The 22060-nt window shown below is 38.7% G+C and overlaps 1 protein-coding gene across 3 annotated transcripts in view; it reads right to left on the reverse strand.

The window, feature by feature from the left end:
- LOC120787382 (RNA-binding protein Musashi homolog 2-like) overlaps positions 1 to 22060 on the reverse strand; it is a 294204-nt gene that overhangs the window by 164580 nt on the left and 107564 nt on the right. The gene's annotated exons all lie outside the window — the stretch shown is intronic.

Genomic DNA, 22060 nt, shown 5'->3' on the forward strand with positions numbered 1-22060 from the left:
AAGCTTCTCGATTTTAAGTAATTCAACCCATAATCCTGTGAGTGACAAGGACATTACCACCAGTATATAACAAGTTGGATCATATTATGGTAATTTTAATTACCAGCATTTATCAGCCACAATACTTTTTGATATTTAAATACTCAAAGCAACAAAAGATGACTAATGGAGCTCCATACGGGCCATAGTTTAAAATACATTCATTAATCAATTTTATTTTATCAATCTCACGAGAACATATAGTTCAGCTCTATTGGATGGTGAAACCTACTAAATCAAGTTCACCGCAGCTATTATTATTTCTAATGGTTAAAACTGTGTTCACCTCAGTTCTGGCCCACTGATCATCAGACACTACCAGGACAGCATACTATACCTTAACAACTACAGATTGCCATGAAATTTTGTTTGGACATTCATGGACCACAGAGCTTCTTCAAAGTTGCTGATGAACTTTACAGGCATGAATGGCTGAATTTTGGAGTGTCCAGATTCTTTCCAAATCCACATTTCATCAAATCATAAATGGCATTAAAGCCCCTCTGTGGACCGCTCCGGATGCAGACAACATCGTACTCAATTTGGGAAATTACCCAAAATGGATTTGACAGTATTTCAATGTGATGATGGATTCAAATTTCCACTGGCAATGCCATGAAATGACTATATTAATCCTCCCCACAGGAACCTTTAACATTTGGAGAATTTATTGAGCTACGTTTTGGGAACCATCCTCTGACCAAAATTTCAATTTCCAACAGAAAAAATAATCTCATAATCTAACTTTTAGTTTGCTTTTTAGATTACCATGACATGTGTCCCATCCATGATCTCCAGAGGATTAACCTTTCTAATTTTAAGATCTTTCCTGAAGTGCCACTATTAGTATTACAGTGGCTTCAGAAAGTATTCAGACCCTTTCACTTTTTGAACACTTTACTGTGTTGTAGATTTAACTTCAAATGGATAAAATTGCATTTTTCCTATCAATCTACACTAACCCATTATGACAAAGTGAAAATAAGTAAATTATTTTTTGCAAATTTATTTAAAATCAGAAACTGAAATCTCGCACTTACAAAAGTACTCAGACCCTTTGCTTCGGCTCCAAACTGTGGTCAGGTGCATCCTGTTTGCTTTACTTATCCTTGAGATGTGTCTAGTACTTGACTGGAGTCTACCTGTGATAAACTGAATTTATTGGACATAGTTTAGAAAGGTACACACCTGTGTACATAAAGGCCCAGCAATTCACACTGCATTTCAGGACAAAAACCAAGCCTTGAACCACTTTGAGTAAAAGACACATGACAGCCTGCTTGGAGATTGCCAAAAGGCATTTAAAGGACTCTGGGAGCATGAGGGAAAAGAGTCTCTGGTCTGATGAGACAAAAACTGAACCCTCTGAGCAGAACTTCATGCACTATGTCTGGTGAACCAGGCACTGCTCATCACCTGGCTAATACATCTCTGCAGTGAAGCATGGTGGTGGCAGCATCATGCTATGGGGTTGGTTAGTTATTAAATTAATGATATATGTACATTCATCCTTTGGCCAGTATCTGCTCTGTGATGCCAACCCATCTAAGACACAACTTTGCACACCGATTTTCTTGAAGTGGTCAAATTCTTTGTAATTGACTGCTGTTACGTTTTCAGATTCTTAGTTGTCCTTCAGACATTATAATCTATTTGAATTTTGGGGCACTTTTCTGGGTAAAGTTCTAATTTAACCATCTAATCTTTTTCATTTTCTACCAGTTACTGATGGTGTAACCTGTCTGGTGGAGCCTTCTGCCATAACAGAACTCCATGCATCTGTAAGCACTCCACAGATTTTTCATAATGTAGAACAATAAAAATTGTTCATTTTAATTACAGGATAATGAAGACAACTGTTCAGCTGCCACAGAGAGGGAAGTTACAGAGAGGCCTATTAAGGTTCAAATCTTTAAAATAACACCTATATATATATATATACAGGTGATGATAGTATTGTAGCCCTATCATTATAAAACTTGCACCTTCTTTTTCTCTAACAGAGCAATGCTGGAAAATGCAATGAGGAAGAGGGAAGATCCCCCTCCACAGCCCAACTTACCTCACTAAGATGTTGTTCAGCATTGACCCATGACTTATAATGAAACTAAGCAGACCTGGCACTGTGAAATTAAATTCCACTCATTCATTTTTTCCGTTCCTATAACTCTCTGTGAAACAGCTGTACAAAGTTTACTTAGAGAAACAAATTGAAAAATATAATTTAGAAATGGACCACAAAAGGCTGCAGATACAAAAGACAAAAATACAAATACAACTGCTGGAACGTCAGTTAAAGCTGGGTGAGGTGCCCATAAGTGGATGATGTTAACTGTTTGACCAACAACAAAATATTAACTGCTGTACTGCATTTGTACTTGCAGGAAATAAAGAAGACTGCATTAAATAAAGCAATATTGTCTTTACTTGACACTGGGGAGGTGATGGATCAATCAGAAATTACTGACTTCCATCTCCTGCGTCAGCGAGTTGGTCAGGATCATTATCAGGATCGTTCACTGGTCGAGTAGGATATTGTTCTCCTCTAATTGTGGCTATGTTGTGGAGAATCACACATGCCACAATAATGTAACATGCCCTTTCTGGGGTGAACCTGAGCCTATGAAGGCACTGGAACCAGGCCTTACGCATCCCCATGGTCTTCTCCACCCTGGCTCGTGCGCTGCAGTGAGCCAGGTTGATGATGTGGACTGCATCACATATGATCTTCACATTGAAGAACAGTAATTAGCTGCAGTAGATGTATTGTAAAGTATCTGACATTTGGAATATAAAACGCTACTATTTAGGCCTACCTGCACCTTAACGCTGTGGAAAGACTTCCTAGTCACAGCATCTCCTTCATTTACTGAAGGACCTTTGATAGGAATATGAGTGCCATCTATGCAGCCAATCACACCTGGAAAACCCTAAAATAGATCAAATTAACTGATTAGTGCTTCAAGTCGCTTCATACTAAATAAATACAAAACTACATAGCTTAGCATAGCTCTACTTACTTACTACTTACTTAGCTCCATACTAAATAAATAAATCGTTGCTTAGACTGATACCTGCAATTCTATGGAATTCTTCTTTGGGGAGTCTTGTGGGTCTGGGATTTGAGTAGACTAGACTAAAGGTAGACTACAGTAAAGGTTTCAGTGCAAGAGTCACATTTCTGACAGCCCAGCAGATGGACAGTCTTGGAAATATGCTCAGCATCCCGATGTTATATAGAAGACTCCCATAGGCAAAAAAACAAAGTGCAATACACCATGTGTCCTATGAACGATATGAAGGCTGAGAATATTGTTCAGAGAAATGATCGATTGGGCAGAAAAACAGTAACGCTCAAACAGATGATCACCAGGGAATGATAAAACATCCAAGTAGGGTCTGATCATCCTCCCCCGATGGAGATTTCTGCAGAGTATTTGTGCTTCAATATCGACCGACATGCCATGTCTGACTCTTCCTTCAGTCTGCAGGCTTCAGCTAAAGAGGAAGAGAAACTCAGGGTTAGTTGAATGAGCAGCTTCACCAAAAACCCAGAGTTTCCTTCAAAACGGAGTCAACTAACTCTGAGTTTTCACTAAACCTACTTTCTCAAAAACCCAGAGTTTCCTTCAAAACTGAGTCAACTAACTCTGAGTTTTCACTAAACCTACTTTCTGATACAAACCCCAGGTGTATTCTGGTTTATGGAACTGGAATTAACGAGGCCATAGGACAAGTCAATAACTTTGAGGATGGTTATTAACGTACCTTTAATTTGTATAAATTGCCAATTACATCTCTCTAGATTTAACTAAGACATATAATTATTTATTTCCAGCTCTTTAATTGCAGCTCATTGATGGCTGGCTTATGTAAGTAAAGCAAAACCTTTTTTCAATCAGTATTATTATTATTATTATTTTTGCTTATCATGCCATATTAAGGAAATTACATTATCATTTTCACTGCTGTTCTTCTTTCCACATGTATTTGTATTTATCATTAATGTCTGTACTAACCACAGAGAACAGGCTGGACAGACTGGCTGATGGGAGCTCCGAGACGACGGACACAGCAAACATCCACTAAACATCCTGTATGTTTCACGTAACTGTGTAATGCATTTTTATGCTAGCACACAAAACAGTACCTGAGAGTTGAATTACCATGGTACTGCTCTACTACCAGTGGGCCCATGAGATCTGCTATGCATATTCACAGTCCTGAGAGAATGATTCCTCATGATTTTGTTGATCACCTGAACTGTTTTTACCTTACATAGAATATACAGTGGGGTCAAGAAGTCTGAGACGAATTTGGAACCCATTGTACATTATTTCCTTTCTTGCTGTTTTGTTTAAATCACTAAACTTGAGCCACATGCTCCAAATGACCTTTAATTTGAATTAACCATTGTTCAACCTCTGTCAGCCCTCCACAAAGATAGACTTTTCTTTCTTGAAACAATTGGAGAGGCCTTCATTTTTAAAAGAGAGCCCCAATTTGTGACAAATAGGTGTTTTTCAGTCTGGGCAGTCATTTGTCTCTACACATGAAAACTGAACAAACACTCTGAACTATAATGTGTTTGTGTATCCCTCCATGTCAATACCAGTCTCAGTCTCATCCTCTTGTAAATATAGAAAAAAGTAGATGTTTGGAGTTCTAAGGTATTCTAAAGTGTTCTAATTTGTTTATTTGCTGCAAAAAGTCTTTTCCCAGTGAGCACCAGTCACCTGGGTGTATGTATATCCCACCAGCGCACCTTCAAAGCAAGCTTGCTGCTTCATAAACTGCTTTGTATCACCAAAGGCTATATGTATTTTTCCTTCAATGTATGTTGTTCCTAACAGAAACATGTTTCAGTACACATGCTTTGCACTACATTTGGACATAGAAGTGAAATTATTTAATTGAGAAATGTCTTTCCCAGCACAAGGCATATTATTACTCCAACATGAGTGTACGCTGCAAGTAGCACAGTAAAGACACATAATAATGTATGTGATCATACAGTATAGACCATGAAAAATCTGATTAACTGTTATTTGAGTAATTTTTTTTTGATTTTAGAACTTAGAATCTCAGCAAATATGTATTTTTTAACCTGTGATTAAGAAAGCTGCCATAAACCCACAAGGGATGAATGATGACACTTTTTTTTCTATTGTCTTTAATCATTAACACAATACATTATCAAGATCATTGTGGGTGAGATGTGGGCATTGAATCAACAGAGTAACTACTGAGACAACATGTATTTCACATTCCAGGTTCTACTTGTCCCTTACCTACTATTCGATCTACAGCCAATCATGAGAGCCTCTGCTGGCCACTCTGTTTTCTCTTATTGTTATGCCATGATGGATATCATTACTCAGGCTAACACTGAGCAATTACAGGCTTCTAATTTATTGTTTTCTTTGGAATTTTCTTGAGGAAACATCATGTTTAGATCTGCAAAAGTTAAATCACCAGCTTCTGTTGGACGGCTGTCTCCACTATTGTCAACACTACTGCCTCTGCTGAGTGTGCTAACACAACATGACTGAGGTGCTGGTTGGTCATAGATCCTCACATTACTCTCTCTGAGATAATTTCTTTTCTGAAGCAACTGTGACAGTAATGTAATCAACACAACTATGTAATGCGCTGGATATTCCAGTTTTCTTAAAAGTGTGCAGAGTCAGTTGAGGCATCACAGAGCAAATACATATAAAGGCAGCAATAAGTACTGAATATGTGTAAGTGCGGAGAGAATATGCAGAGAGGGCAAAACCTAACTGACAAATGTGACAGCCAGAGGAGTGACAGTGGATGAAATGAAGATGACTTCTGCCATCAATGCCACCTTAGACTCATTATTGCTACTCTAAAATGGGAGAATTATTTACACAGCTAAAAGTTATCAACTACAGTTTATTGTCATGAGAGAGAGAGAGAGCGAATCCATGCTCTGCACACAGCTCTAAAATGAAGAGCGGCGCAAAACATTACATTAGAGATCTTCCATGTTATTACGGGAAGTGTAAAGATATTTTCGTTTCATTATGAAACTGTGGCGGGACAAATTGGTTGGACTGCCAAAGTATAGTTAATTAACGGGAAACACTGAATGTCATATATAGAGTGGCTAACGCTAGCAATGCTAGCACCAGCAGCCTTCTTTCCACATATCTGTGCTGAATGTGGTTACGCATTGCTCAACTCAAGTGGTTAAATGCCAGTTTTTTCTGACACAGCCTACAATACAACCTTATTTTTCTAGATCAAAATAGTGGCAGACATCATCTGTCCCACTCTCCACCTTGCTTGTTTACAACATCCAGGTACTAACGTGAGGAGAGGGGGGCTACCGTCTGCCAGGGCTGCAGCGCCAGCTAGTGGTGGGCTGCTACGAAAAAATCTTAAATGCAACAGTTAATGGGCGCTTTACATTACTAAAATATTAATAATACGTTTAACTGACTAGTATTTCTGGTGTTGACACATGAGGGTAACAATGTTTATTTGCTTAGTCGACTATTCATGCACATCCCTACTCTAGATTAACTACATTGGCCATGGTGCACTGAGTGCACTCTACCTGGTAGCCCTATTAGCCTAAATGAATTATAAATAAACATAAAAAGCTAGTATTTGCAGCATATTAAATCATGTTAACGTAATTATTTTATATTGAAATGATAACAATAGACTCAGAGCTGACCAGCGTTTACCTGCCCATATTCATATGATTCATGAAAATTACAGGGGTTCACGGGTACTCTGTCCCTCCTGCCGACACAGTAAATAATGGATTACTCCTGGAAGGCTACTGATGTAGTGCTTTTCTCCTTACAGCCATACTAACCAGAGCCTTCAAGTTACAAGGAGTCAGCATTTCACACAAGCCATTCAACACCTTCAGATCTCTGCCTGTGGCACCCTAAAGACAGGATTAATAATAATAATACAATTTATTTATACTCATACTTACACTAGGGTTACTATGATCTATTCCTAAACCTAACCAAGTTGTTTTTGCAACTAAACCAGTTGCGTGTGGTGAATTTTACAGATAGGCAAGCAGGGAGAAGCAACCAACTGTTGACCCTCCTTCACTTAAATCAGCAGGTGGCAAACAAGACGTGAGAACTTTGCTTGCGTCTTGAGCAGTTGTTGCATTTATTTACTTATGAATAGCCAAACAGCCTAAACTGCACACACATTGCACTACGACATTCACAGCTATACTGCTAACGTCTGACTCTTTACTCCAGTTACCCCTTGCCACACACCCACTCTCACTCTCTTCTCTCTCCCTTGCCCACTTGCTATGCACACAACCTATGCACTGAGCTAGCCCTTTAAAAAGCTATGCTGCTTGTGTAACAATATGCCGTCTCAAACTTCTCAATCTTACTGCAGATCTTGCAAAGAGAAGAGATGAATGCTCAGGATGAAGAGACTGTTGAAGTCATTTTCTAATGCACAAGTATAGTTTCCACACGCATCTGCGCGTCGGTATAATAATGTGTACAATATCATAACTGATCTCAGAACGGTGGAAGCTGGGTCAAGGGTAACTTGACAAGCACACTTGTCTGTACCTAGCTATAGCTAGGCCCCCATCAAAGATCCCGGGAATATGCGCGTGCACACAGACATCCACAAAATGCTGCTCCCCCCTCTACGCTTGACAAGCTTCAGCCTTTGTCAACGGGACACGGTCATGCTTACGCCCACGAAAATGACAGAAATGATAGATGCAACAGTTGATAGTCAACCTAGCCTCCAGAGACAGTAGCCTACTGCGGGCTCAAAAGGGCAGTAAATTACTAGATGAATACAAACAGGCAATGTCCTTTATGGGACAGAATGCTGTTCTGAGATGTGAGAAGAGATATCGCTTCCACTTCAGTATCATTATAATTGATGTCTATTTTTAGCTTTAGCTGGTCTATTTTTAGCTTGCCCTTCTTGTCCTGACAGCACATCACTGGTGTAATCGTAACCAAACCTTAACCATAGCATTATTACGTCATAAAACAACTTTACTTTTCAGCAGTGATTTGTAATGGTTTTGGAAGGCCCAGACAAATTATATCATCCTGCTGAGGATAAGGGGCATCAGATCGGAAAACACTTCTATGTGTCGTAGAGGCAATGGACAAATGAAGTATTTTGTTGTTTAATTTGGAGGACTTTTTGATCACACAGAGACATACCAACAGAACAGGGTCAGTCTGTCTGGTTGTTTGCTCAACTCTTGAAAGAGGTAGAGTTTTTCTATTTCTCTCCTCTGCTGGCCTTTAATCTCTAACCTAACCCTTACCATAAGGCGGACTGCCTCAAAGGTGTTCCCTCACTTGTGTTTCTTGGTTCTGCTGCAGATATTAGATGTACTCTATATCATCCAATTCAGGGATAGTTTATAGAACTTAAACCTGTGGGCATCTTGGACATACTTTCCTAAACTCTATATTTTTCTGCCTTCCACTACAGCAATATACAAAATACTGTTGTTGGGTTGGTATGGTACATTTATTCTATAGTTTAGCACAAGGACTGGAAGCAAAGAGAAAGAACATGAAGCTGAAAGAAAAATGCTACACCTGTAGGGCTGTCCTATTTACATGCTATATCTTGTTTATTCAACTGTGTTGAATAAACAAAATAAAGCATTTAAATAGTATTATTAAAGTCCTGTTTTAATTTAGGCAAGGTTAAGGTTACCGTTACATTTGAGATTAAATTACAAAAAAATCAAAATCCCTGACAAATGACAAAATCACTCGTTTGTCAGTACTTTCCAAAACAACACATATAGCCATTTCCAAAAATTAGTGTTTTCAGATTTACCACCTCTATAGTTTTGTTGAGGTCTGATTAAGTTTAGACAACTAAAACTACCTTTCTACCTTAGGAAAACATTGCTGTTAGAAACACAGCTTTATTCAGGTTTGAGAAAGAATGTAGGTAGGAGGTAAGTCGAACCCCAATTTCCAAAGTCAATTTCACTCACTTTGTTGACCCAACCATACATCCCTCAAAGAAACATCTTCTTTCTTGCATCTCACAAGCGATAAGCAAGCAGGCAGGTTTAGCATTGAGTATGTTATTTAGATACATACTCTCTGACTGGTCAGTTATTTTCTCCCAGTGCCACTATACTGGTAAACAGTGAAGTAGTTCATTTATTGAGCAATGTGTTTTTTCTAATCAACGTTACTTTTTAATTCAAGTTAAACTGTAGAGAATTGAGAGGCGTGCGTTTAGTCTACCACCAGATGTTTCCAACTCCCGTTTTAGTTCAGATTGCTAAAATCTGATAGTTATGACACTTCAAGTCAATTTAAGTACAGGCCAACACAAGACTGGTTCCATCCAAGAGACTTGAGAGAAAAGGAACAGGAAACAGTCTGTTCAGTGAGATTTTTATACTCCTCAAAAGCCTCTGAAAACACCAAATCAAATGGATTTTTTTAACGCCAAAACAACTTAGAGTTGATATCCCTCAATTGCCAGCAGCTGCAGTGACACAGCTGCAGTGACACTCTGTGGCAAATTACAGCCACGTCACTGTGGTTATGGGTTATGCGGACTGGTGCCCACATACAGTGCTTCAGGGATTAAATGAAGACCCAGAGTATACTGAATGTTGATACCGCTCCATTTGCACACAAACAGCACGATCAAAGGCAAAACAACAAAGCAATTTCCATCGATTCCCTAATAATTGCTTGCTCTTTTCTGCCAGCGTTCTGCACAGTTTCACAGGATTTGTAGTCCCTTACCTCTCCTGCCTTCACTGCACACACTCAACCAAGGTTACAGTCTCAGTAGCATATGGTATTATTACATAGTGTTCACCAGCAGGTAGTCTTACAATCCTGGAGAAAAGCGAACATCTAACCTCTTCATTTGTGTAACAATAGAAGGTTTCTTTAAAACAAACATGTATACTCAGCTGGAGCATCATTGTCTAATAACTACCTAGCTACTGCCGAACCAGTTGAAGGTATTGTGCTCAATTCAGATTCATGTTTGAATGATGTAATCGCACAATACGTGTTGTTTATATAAAAATAGTTTTTAACTGCTGATGTGTACAACAAGTACCATCCAATTTGTTAATTTTATGTAATTTAATTTTTTTGCTCTGTCTCCAACATCTTGGATCTGAAATGCTGAAATGGACTATTGACATTGACTAGGAGGTTAAAGGGTTGACCCTCAGTATTAAAAGCATACACACATTTTAATATTGCAGTTTCATAAAGTTGGCAGACTTGAGAGTCACATTATACACAGAAAAAGTTTGAAGTAGGAATTCTCATTATTAGCCCCTGGTATGGATCCTACACTCCACATAATACAACTCAATGGCATCTTTTATTAGCCCCTCAATGTCTCTTAAAATCCACATTCCTTTAGTTAGGTTAGGAGACTACAAAATTTTAACAGAAAGTAAAATATGGGCTTTCTGTTAAAATTTTGTTGTCTCCTAACCTCACTGAATATCTAGTATAATCGTCCTGCTGCATTTTCTTAAAATTTAAGGGACTATGCATAAAGGGCTATGTGTGCCACACTCTACACGCAAAATGGATATGAGCATGCTGTAACATCCTTTAGGCCTGCTCTTACCAGCATTTATGACCGCAAAAATTCAGACTGAAATAAATTCAGGTGAGTAGACCTGTTATGATCAGTGCATTTACTCACAGAGGCAAAGTAAAGTTGTGCACTACTTTCACTTAGAGTTCAACTTTGGTAAACTCTAATGGGGAAATCTGTATCAATGACTAATTACAAATATTAAATACTAAATACTGTGTTAAATATTGTGTTAATATTTAGTGGTAAGCCATTTTTAATATAACATTTAAAGAAAGTTGAGGTTTAAATTAACAGTTGGTGAGCTTAGCTGGTTAGTACATTCAGCATTTGGATATTCTAACACACATGTTCAGTCTTTTATCTCCCTTTACCTCTACCAAAGAAACTATCTTGAAAGTTTTTCTCAAGTTTTTCAAATTTACACACATTAGATAGCTGGTTGTAACAGTTATAGGAATGCAGCATGGAGATCAAATATGTGATGAAGGACCAATGACCTTGCACACCGATGACATTCAGTTTTCAAGTCAGTCTCCCATGGAATGATGAGGAAAGATGGAAAGCAAGGCAGCTCTTATCACCTCTGCTAACAAATATCCTGGGGGAAAATCTGCATTACTATAACATGTTATGTTGTATAAGCTTAAACTGACTGTGTGTCCTTCATTATGATTTCACGTGTGTGCTGGACACACACACACACACACACACACACACAAACACACACACACACACACACACACACAGACCCACACACACAGACCCACACACACACACACACACACACACACACACACACTCACACACACACAATAAATCATGTTGGCCTGCATATACAACCCCTAAAACAAAATGCAGTGATGCATGAGAAGAGACAAACACATGCCCATGCACAACTAGTCCAGCTTATTTTAGGAAGCAACATTTACATTTAAATATACAGAAAATATTCCACACAAACACAAACAAAGCACTGATGCCAGTGAAGCACAATAATGGCAAACATTTTATCTTGTATGGTGCAGTACAGTCTTAGTATAGCTCTGAGGAACCTTCATTGAACCACTGAGTGAATCCTCCTCCAGCTTAAGTGCCCTCACTCCCATTGTTCTAAAACTGAGCCCGGTCCACACAAGGATACAAGTCCACATGAACATACACATGCACATAAAAACTGGCTCAGAAGCCCCTGATTCTGACTGAGGATTGTGCTGGCCTGCGGGTAAACAACTCTATAAAATGAATCATTCAGAGTACAGTACTAATGTCATTACAGGGCTCATAAAAATATGTGCCTGCAGCAAACACACACATCATCCTTAAAACTGAAGTCCACCCTGTTTTATAAATGGCACCCATGGTGGCAGGTCTCTGCAAACACAGACTGTGGAAATTTCCAGGTAAGTGATATTTTATGAATAAACAGAGAGATTGATTTTTTTTCTTTCCCAAAGAGCAACCATGATTCATTACTGGTCGAAATGGACTTCCTTGAGCAAAAACTGGTTATCTGATGGTTATAGTAAGTCAGATAAAGAAAGGGTGATTTGGGGGCTGGAGGGCTGGCTTCTTGGCCTCACCCTCGTCAAACATGCTTTGACTTAACTACATCAAGCAGTCCATCAGTGCTAATTCCTGCTGCTTCCTGAGGTTGTTAAATGCAGTCACTTTCTCTGCTAGCCTGAATCTTAATTGCTCATTTGAAGGGGAACAGGATTGGAGGTCACTGTGGTACAGAACATTTTGAAACAGAACTAATACCTCAAGCTCTGCTAAATGACCCTACAGGTGGAAATATTCATTACACAATAATGATGATTTAGCTGTGCAGCTAAAAATATTTCTGCTTGGAGTGGTACTGTAGAGAAATCGTCCTGGGGTCATTAACATCTAGGGCAGGGGGAGGGTATCAAACTTCAAATCATTTGAGAACCCCAGCTTATTTTGTTACATGAAAAAAAGGAGTTTTGTAGAGAAATATGTTTGTATTCTTAAAAGCACAGCCATAGCCATGGGGTCAACAAATCCGGTAGACCATGTCCCCTGAAAAAAAATTTAAAATTTGAAAACTAATTTTCTGCCATTGTAAAATATCAAAAAAACAAAAGAACAAACAAAACACTAAAACATGGGATGAATTTCTTATTTTTTATTTTATTTTATTTTTTACAAACATGTCTAATACTGTATTGTATGGTCCCCCCAAGGGTCAGCTGAGAAAAAAAATGCTATCTCTATAAACCATGCTCTCAGATTTGTAATCGGTGCTAATGGATTTGCAGACAACAAGAATTCAAAGAACAAGGAATGGTACATACAACACGAAACAATGAAAGCTGTGAAACCCCCAAAGCAAAACACAATATAGCTCCCAAGTAGAGAAAAATTGGACTTACGTGGTGGATACGATTACTGTCGAAATGCTCCATTCCTTGTTCTCTGAGAAAAGTCATTTGTAAACCAAGACTAATGACTTACACATGGCTTTTTTTCTCTATGGGCTCTCCGTAGCATTGTATTACATTCCTCAGTTTTTTTTTTTCTTTTTTACCTTTTCCTGTTTCTTTGTATATGTAATAGCAGAGATTACATTATGATCGGACTGTTGAAATGTCATTATTTGGTCTTAACCATCAATATTTGCTCCTTTTTCACTCAGCTCCATGTCACCTGCTCTCCCTGCACTGTTGGCATCATCATGCTGTCTCTCTCTCTCTCCCTCTCCCTCTTTATTCTGAACCCACCAGAGTGAGCATGAATGAAATATTATTAGTGAACAACTTGAGTTTCTTGCCATGATGTTCAGGAATGGATTATTAACCGTTTCTGATATGAATGTCAATGATTATTATATCAAGAAACATTGACTCATCTATTGTACTACTGTCTAATTCTATCATCTGACTGGTACTCATTTTTGAGCATATTTGAATATTGGATGGGATGCAAGAGCCACATAGATGTTATCAATAAAAATAAATATTAGCAAAATTCTGCCATTGTGATCTGAACTGCACTTGCTAACCAAACAGCACATATAAGCATGGACGTATTCTGTCCCACTGTTGCCTTTTAATAGCATATATCCCCATATCTATGTATCTTTAGGCTAAGATGGTCTTAGTCTTATTGTAAAGTAAGTATATGGGCTAAGATCATATTAGTCCTAGGCCTGCTTTTGGGAAAGGGTGCACTGGTTTGTAAAATACAGTGGAAACAAACTGTGGGACATAGCTCCAGAGCCTCACAAGGTTAGGCTAGAGGAAGCTCCAGGGGAAATTTTTTGGTCTTACAGTATATTGGCACTGGACAAAAGGTCAGACGGGTTCTCACAAAAGATTATGATTTGATGTCTAGGGACCTGGAAAATCCATACTATATTTGAAGGCAAGACATATACCCACTTGTGTCATATGTATTGTATGTAAAATGTCTCAGACACACACACACACACACACACACACACACACACACACACACACACACACACACACACACAAAGTAAGTGATCCCTGCAAGCCTCAAACTCCATTAACACCCAGCAATGGCACCCTGTTAATTTTCTTTCATATGTCTTTATTAGTGTGATTTAACTGAATTATCATTCTGTAAATCACTACAAGCCTGCAGTCACAGGCAGGAGAAATTAAACTGCATCACTCAGCTACAGTTTGTGTTTCTGATTTCTCTGTTCCCTAGTTCCCCCTGGTTTCTCTTCAGCTTGTGATGAGGCCATTTTCTGAAAAGTGCTAGAAATATGGCAGCAGCACTGAAATACCCTGGTGCATGGAGGTTGAAATACCTGTATGTCAGAATTATTTAGAATGTGAGGGAACAGCAGTGAAGACATACTCCAAACTGACACAAACCCATGAAGACAAATAAGCACATTGTACTGAATGTGTCCAGAACACCTCCAAAGGGAAGCATCTAGAAGGCATCCTTATCAGATACCCAGAGTTCATGGACTTTGATGAGGGTTGGAACATGGATGGTAAAACAAGAGCTTCTTACCAGAATCTTAAATACATTTTTTTCAGGAAAACTTAAAAACCATTTGACTCAATGGTAAGAAAAAACACAAGGTCTGTTTATTTGTTTTGTTTTGTTTTGATTTTATTTGTTATTGTAAAAAACTAAGCAAACCTTGTAACATACCAATATCTATGTTTATGTTCATTTTAGGTCATCTAACATAGCCCTAACTTAGTGCAGTGTAATACAATATCCAATAAAGAGCAATCATTGTACAGGCTCACCTGCTATTTTGGTTCATGTGTGCAAAATAGCGAGATGAAGTGCAATATAAATCAGAGGGTGTAGTGATTAATAAATCCACTCTCAGCCCGTCACACCACTGGTCTCAAACAGCCAATCACAGTGACAAGATGACGAGTTCAAAAAATAAAGCATCAGCTTCTTCAGGAAATCATACTGTTGTCTGTAAGGTGCAGAGCTGCAAAATGTGAACAGACAGCACATCAAATCTGCACCCAGAGGCAGACGGTATGGGTATTTTTCACAGTCAATTAGATTGAAAACAAATGCTAAAAACAAGGTTTGGTGAAGCCATTTATATGATCACATCAATCAAATTATAAATTGTCACATTTGTATGTTACACAGAATATTGCTTAGCATATGACAGAAAAACACAGAACACCGAGTTATAACGGACCAGTCTGATGTGTGTAGAAGTGTATGAATTTTTCTGTAACAGCATCATAATGGCACTGCTCTCAGACACATTTCTCAAATTGGAGGCTGAGGAATTATCAGACATGTTCAGTGCAACATGTGAGTCCCGATTTGCACCAAAATACCAACAACTCACTTTGTGCGACGTCATTTAAATGAACTTTCCACCTATTTGCTCCTCTCCTCCCATGTGTGCACTGTGCAATCTCTACTGAACAACAAAATATTAAATTGTCAGAGTGCTGCTCTTACTGGTCATTGCACCACCATGAAAATAGTCTGATAGTTAACAGACATCAAATAGAAATCAAATGTCGATATCAAATTTAATTGTCTTAGTTAAATTTCCAAATTTGGTAAAATGATAATGGTATACTACGGTTAGACTGGTTACACAACCAGACAAACAACAAGATCCACCAAGGGTTAGAGCAGTTTTGATGTATTTGGTGAGAATACAACTATATTCATTGAATACTGGTTTCTTCCTAGTCCAATGTCAGTCCTTTCCGCAGCTCCTGTTGTCAGACCTCTCCGGTATAGTATTCCAGTAAATACGTTCCCTGGTGAACAATGCTTCATGAACCTCTGCAAGACGATGAAAAGCAGCAGAGAGGTGAAACAGAGAGAGGGCAGAGGAGAGTACAGCACAGTGTCTTTTTGATTATCTTTCTGTCTGACACCTCAGCCCTCCAGTCTGCCTCTGTAATTGTGATTATTGTACCACTACATTGGGCTATTTGGGGCTTTGGCAGGCAGCCAGGTTAAATAACTAACCTTAGTCCAGCCATGGGGGGCCGTGAGAAGACAGCTCTTGTTTTCTACTGTAGTTACCTCTTAGTAACTAATTCAATTAAATACGCGCCCGCCAGTAGATGTGTTTAACTCAGCATCAAAAAATTTAACGTGATTAAAGTAGGAACATTGGTAGATCGGTCTTCATTTATCAATAAAATAATATGAGTGATTGTTATAGTATCTGCTCTACACTGGTGCTTTATACTGTATGGAAAGATAAGAGGGGATCTCTTTCTCACCAGTATAAACTGGAGGAACAATTACAGCAAACAAAAACTCTTTCAATGTACATATGGCTTTTGTGAGTATTGTTCTGAGACTTGAAAAAATGTGTCCTTTAACAGTCAAGCTGACATGTGATGTAGTAGCTATTAATTTCAATGAGAACAGGTATACCAATTTAGTAAAAGCATCGATACTTGATACAAAAGCTTTCAGTCTCTTAGTGACAAATACTTTTCCTTATTGCAGTTAATGTTACATTACCATTAACTCAAAAAAATGATTCCTGATTCCACTTCCAAAATCATTATTGCATAAACATTATGCACGGGGCTAATAGTTATCAGGAGTTAATTGCTGATATTTTGTGCATGTGAATTCCTATTTCAATGTCATATTAGAAATGTATTATTCTGAACCTCAAAATAATAATTTGTGCCAACAGATGCAGTATATGCATGCTAAAGTATACAGGTTGCAGGGTTCTGAAAATTGAACAAACATTAATGAAAAATAACATGAATAACTTACATGTAAAATGAAAAACTGGTTTACACATTCAGAGCAGATGTGTAGACTTGAGTCATATGACTTGGGCTCGGGTCTGACTTTAAATTGGACTTGAAAAAATCAGAGACTTTGACTTACAACTGGACTTTTACTTTAAAGTCCAACTGAAATTATTTTTTGATGCTAAAGCATACATATCTGCCCTGTAAATCTCTTTTCCTGTGTTCTCCTTTGAGAAGAAAACATTTTTTGGTTTCATGATTGTGCCTCCTAGTTTCACATTACTTTTACGGAACACAATTAGGGATCCATTTACACAGATGCATACTTTATTTCCGTAAAGCCGATATAATGTTACATAGAGCAGTAAAGCCAGTGTTGTATCATAGGCAGAACAGACAGTCAAACTTAGCCAGACAACAGCATGCTGCACAACACAATAGCCACAGACTCTGAACAACCCACATTAGCTTTGCTGCTAAAGTCTCCATCTAAAAAACAAATATGAACACACATCTTCTCTTGCAGTTCAGCTTGTTTAACAAGCCACCAAACAAACATTCACCTGGAAAAGTGACCAGCTCACGTCAGTCTGCAGGCTAGACAGTAAAAGTAGCTGCTTGGCTGCAGCACATTAAACAGCATATAAACGTACCTGATAATTGGTCTGTTTAGATGCTGGTGGGATACTTACACCTCAATACCACTAACAACACACTGTCTGCCAATGAAATGTAGCTACAGCACAAATTTGTTTACTTTGTCCCTTGCTCCCTATGGTCTAAAAAAAAAAAAGCTTAGATGGGCTGCCAGCTGCTGTCAATAAAACACAGACACAGATACACTCCTCCAGCTGCTGTCAATCAAACACAGACACAGACACACTCCTTCAGCTGTGTCTGACACACCCATCCAGCTACGGTCAATCAAACACAGACACACTTCTCCACCTGCTGTCAATCAAACACAGACACAGACACACTCCTCCAGCTGCTGTCAATCAAACACAGACAGAGACACACTCCTCCAACTGCTGTCCATCAAACACAGGCACAGATACTAACATCCAGCTGCTGTCCATCAAACACAGGCACAGACACACCCATCCAGCTACCGTCAATCAAACACAGACACACCCATCCAGCTACTGTCAATCAAACACAGACACACTCCTTCAGCCGCTGTCAATCAAACAGAGACACACCCATCCAGCTACGGTCAATCAAACACAGGCACAGATACACCCATCCAGCTACTGTCCATCAAACACAGGTACAGACACACCCATCCAGCTACCGTCAATCAAACACAGACACACCCATCCAGCTACGGTCAATCAAACACAGACACACTTCTCCACCTGCTGTCAATCAAACACAGACACAGACACACTCCTCCAGCTGCTGTCAATCAAACACAGACAGAGACACACTCCTCCAACTGCTGTCCATCAAACACAGGCACAGATACTAACATCCAGCTACTGTCCATCAAACACAGGCACAGACACACTCCTCCAGCTACTGTCAATCAAACACAGACACACTCCTCCAGCTGTTTTCAATCAAACACAGACACAGACACACTCCTCCAGCTACTGTCAATCAAACACAGACATGCTCCTTCAGCCGGCTGAGACAAAAAGGAGCATTTCTGATATTTCCCGAAAGACCTTTTTACTTCCTTTTTAATAATAATAACTGTTAACAATACATAAAAAAAAACATTTATGATTACAAAAAGAGGGATCACTAAATGTCACTTCAGTTGCATTTTAACGCCAATGACATGTGCATTCACTAGGACTTTAGCCAAATCCAAAGATTATAAATTATGATATCAAAATGTGTGCAGTGGATCAATTCTTCATATTTCTAACAACAAAAATACATCAATCTGACAGCAGCCATTGTGCAAGCTGAAGGAAGATTATATTGGCTATATGTTTGCGTGTAATTTACTTGCCAAAATTAAACTTTTGCCTGTTATCTGGTTAATGTGCTTACCACAATCTGGTGACTGTACTCAGCCGAAGATCATATTTGCGGTGAAATAAGCATCACTTTGTAACATCACTTGAATATTATGAAGTTTTTGTAGTGCAACAAGGTCAATACATTGGCGACTCTTCTCTACAGAAAAGATCTGAAAGAACGAACACCGACCAAAGTGAGAGATGACATTATGAGATTATTTGATTAATGATTACAATCAAATAAAAACAGACATATGAGATGAGAATATCAGTAATTTAATAAAAGCATCTGGATCATATACACAACTCCATTACACAGACAAAGTAAAAACAAACAAATAAAATCAGACTGAAAACCTAGTATATGGCTCATCTGCCCTTTTATGTTTTCTTCTCTCCTATTCTCTGTGTTCACATATACAGTATTTTAATACAGCTGAATTCCCAATAAAGCTATTTCCATGTTTTTCCTTTTCTGTTGTCTAACAACGGAACAAGTATGAAATGGTGACTGCAATGTAGCCCATTAGGATGATGAGTTAACCAGCGGTCACTTCCAAGCCATTTCCAAGCTGCTGCTCTGCCCTGCTAAAATCCTGATTTTATAACAATGACGTCATCTGACAGAATCACCATACACATAAGTTAGAGACAACGGCTGTTGATGATGATTTGGGCTAGATTTACTTGTAAAATGATCATTCAGAGAGAAAGTTAGAATTTAATGAGACACATATGAAGGTGTGCCTGCAGAGGGAAAGCCTGACCTTGGCTCGCAGGGCAATACTGGCGACTCTCTCCAGAAAGTTGCTAAAGGTGCTAAAAGTGGCTAGATTTGTCGCTAAATGTTTTTTGTGAAAAACAGTCGGCAAATCTGACGACAAAGGCGCTTAATTGGCAGCACTCCCTTTAAATGCCCCCTGATGAAGGAACAGAAACTGTTTGCGCCAATTCACTTTGAAAGATCAGAGGCCAATGGGGAAACTCCAGCACTCAGCAAGCTGACAAATGGTGCAACTTCAGCAATCAGTCACGCAGCATTTGGTTAACTTTATCAGTCAGTCAGTCAGTCATGGACATTCTCATTTCTAGGGCTGGCCTTGATGTTGCGGTGTGACCAGACCAGGTGTCTTCATGATGAATATTTAAAGGCTTATGAAATACAGAGAGATAACTTTAGATGGGTTTTAAAGATATCAGTGGAGGATGAAGTTCTAATAGTGAGGGGCGAACTATTCCACAGTTTGGGGCCAACAAATGTTTGATCACCTTTGAATTATAGCTGAGTGCGTGGAGTTGAGAGCAGTGATTGTTCTGAGGTGTCTTGAGATGGAAAAAAGGATGAGGAGTTCACAGATGTAACCTGGTGAATTATGACCTTCAGATCTTCAGATCTCAGAGCGGAATGATTCTAATTTTGTACAAAATTTTGAGAAAAGCTAGTGCTGACAACTAAGTTGATTTTTTTTAAATCACATTTTAAACCACAATAAATGATAACAGAGATTACTCACATAGGAGTTAACATTCAATGACAGAAGCCCTGTACTGTTGAATGTTGTTGCGGAGTTGTTTGCAAGGCCGAAGATTAAGACATCAGTTTTATTATGGTGCAGCTGAAGGAAGCTTTCTTCCATCCATGATTTAACACCCTAAATGCAATTCAGAAGTCATTTAACACTGCATGGTTTCAGAGGGAGGCACAGCTGGGTGTGAGATACAATACAGCAATGGTGGGAGATATTATATTTTCTAAAAGTAGGAAAAATAAAATAGGGCCTAATATAGAGCCTTGTGATACTCCATGGTAGATCTTTGCTGAGGAAAAAGACACATTATCAATTCTAACAGAGGCTGATTTGTCTTGGAGGTAGGAGGTAAAACACTGAAGGGCCTGTCCCTGAATGCAACAACATACCTCAGGCGGTCCAAGAGGATGGAGTGATAAACTGTGTCAAAGGCAGCAGAGAGATCTAAAAGAATTAAAGTGGTGTGATTTCCTGAGTCTGAAGACAAGAACAAATCATTGTTCACCCTCAGGAAAATGGACTCTGTGCAAGGCTTCAACCTAGATGGATCTACATTTGGATTTTTGTTTTGAATGTGAATGAATCCAATGTTTAAAGCAAGCTGGGACATAGCCTTTGACAAAGGAGCTATTAATTATTGATAAAATACTGGGCCCGACAGTGTCCAGCACTCCCTTGAGTAGATGTGAGGGAATAATGTCTAAGGGACATGTACTAGGGTTCATATGAGAAACACTAAGTATCAAAGAGGAGAGAGAAAAATTTTCAGAGTTAATGAGAGCTGAGGAACATGTGTTTAACTGACAGATCAGACGAGGGGGGTGAGATCTGAGATTGTATAGTGTCAGTTTATTTAATAAAGACTCTTAAATATGATATAGAATCTTAAAGGAAATATTCACAGGTATTAGGTGCGGCTCCATGACATTTGTGACAGCAGGGTTTGAGTACTGTATTTTTTTGTATGAACTAAAACTGTGGGTCTATGGGTTAGTTTGAGGATGATATCAGAGAAATATTTGGTTGTCTCTTCTCTCTTCTTTGACAGACTGTTGGTATTTACCCACACAGTATCTCAGATGCTGGTAGGACACTTGGAGTTTGTCTTTTTTCCATTTACGCTCTAAGTTATGGTGTTAAACCAGGGCTGAGCTGGGATTTTAGTTTTTCTAACTTTGTGAAGGGCAACTGAATCAAGAATACTGGTACAAGAAGAACTGGATACTGCGACCAGCTCCTCTGTGCCCAGACCAGCAGTGGGAGCTTTAATGTGAACAGAAGATAAGGCACCTGAGAACTGCCTGACAGGGGGAGGTATAGTAGACCGGTCAGCCAATTAATGACAACATTAAAACCAGTGACCGGTTTTAATGTTTTGGCTGAATGGTTTATATTATATACATATATGTATATGCATATAGCAGATAGTTGACAGTAAAAAACTAAGAAATAGCGTGCCAAGTAAGTAGGCTACAACTGTTAATTCAATGTGTCAGGTACATATTTAATCAACATTTCATATATTCTGCTGCTCATCTCAGGTTGTGTAAGTTATGATCAGAAATTTTGCTGCCACTCAAAACTGTCATGCTCCTGCCTTCTCAGGCAACAAAAACTATGGATCTAAATTAAATCTTCGAGTTTGAGTTATTTTAACAGCATTTTAAAAATACTGAAAGCTGAT

This window comes from Xiphias gladius, unplaced genomic scaffold, assembly GCF_016859285.1.
Source record: "Xiphias gladius isolate SHS-SW01 ecotype Sanya breed wild unplaced genomic scaffold, ASM1685928v1 HiC_scaffold_1472, whole genome shotgun sequence".
In the NCBI taxonomy this organism is placed as follows: Eukaryota; Metazoa; Chordata; class Actinopteri; order Istiophoriformes; family Xiphiidae; genus Xiphias; species Xiphias gladius.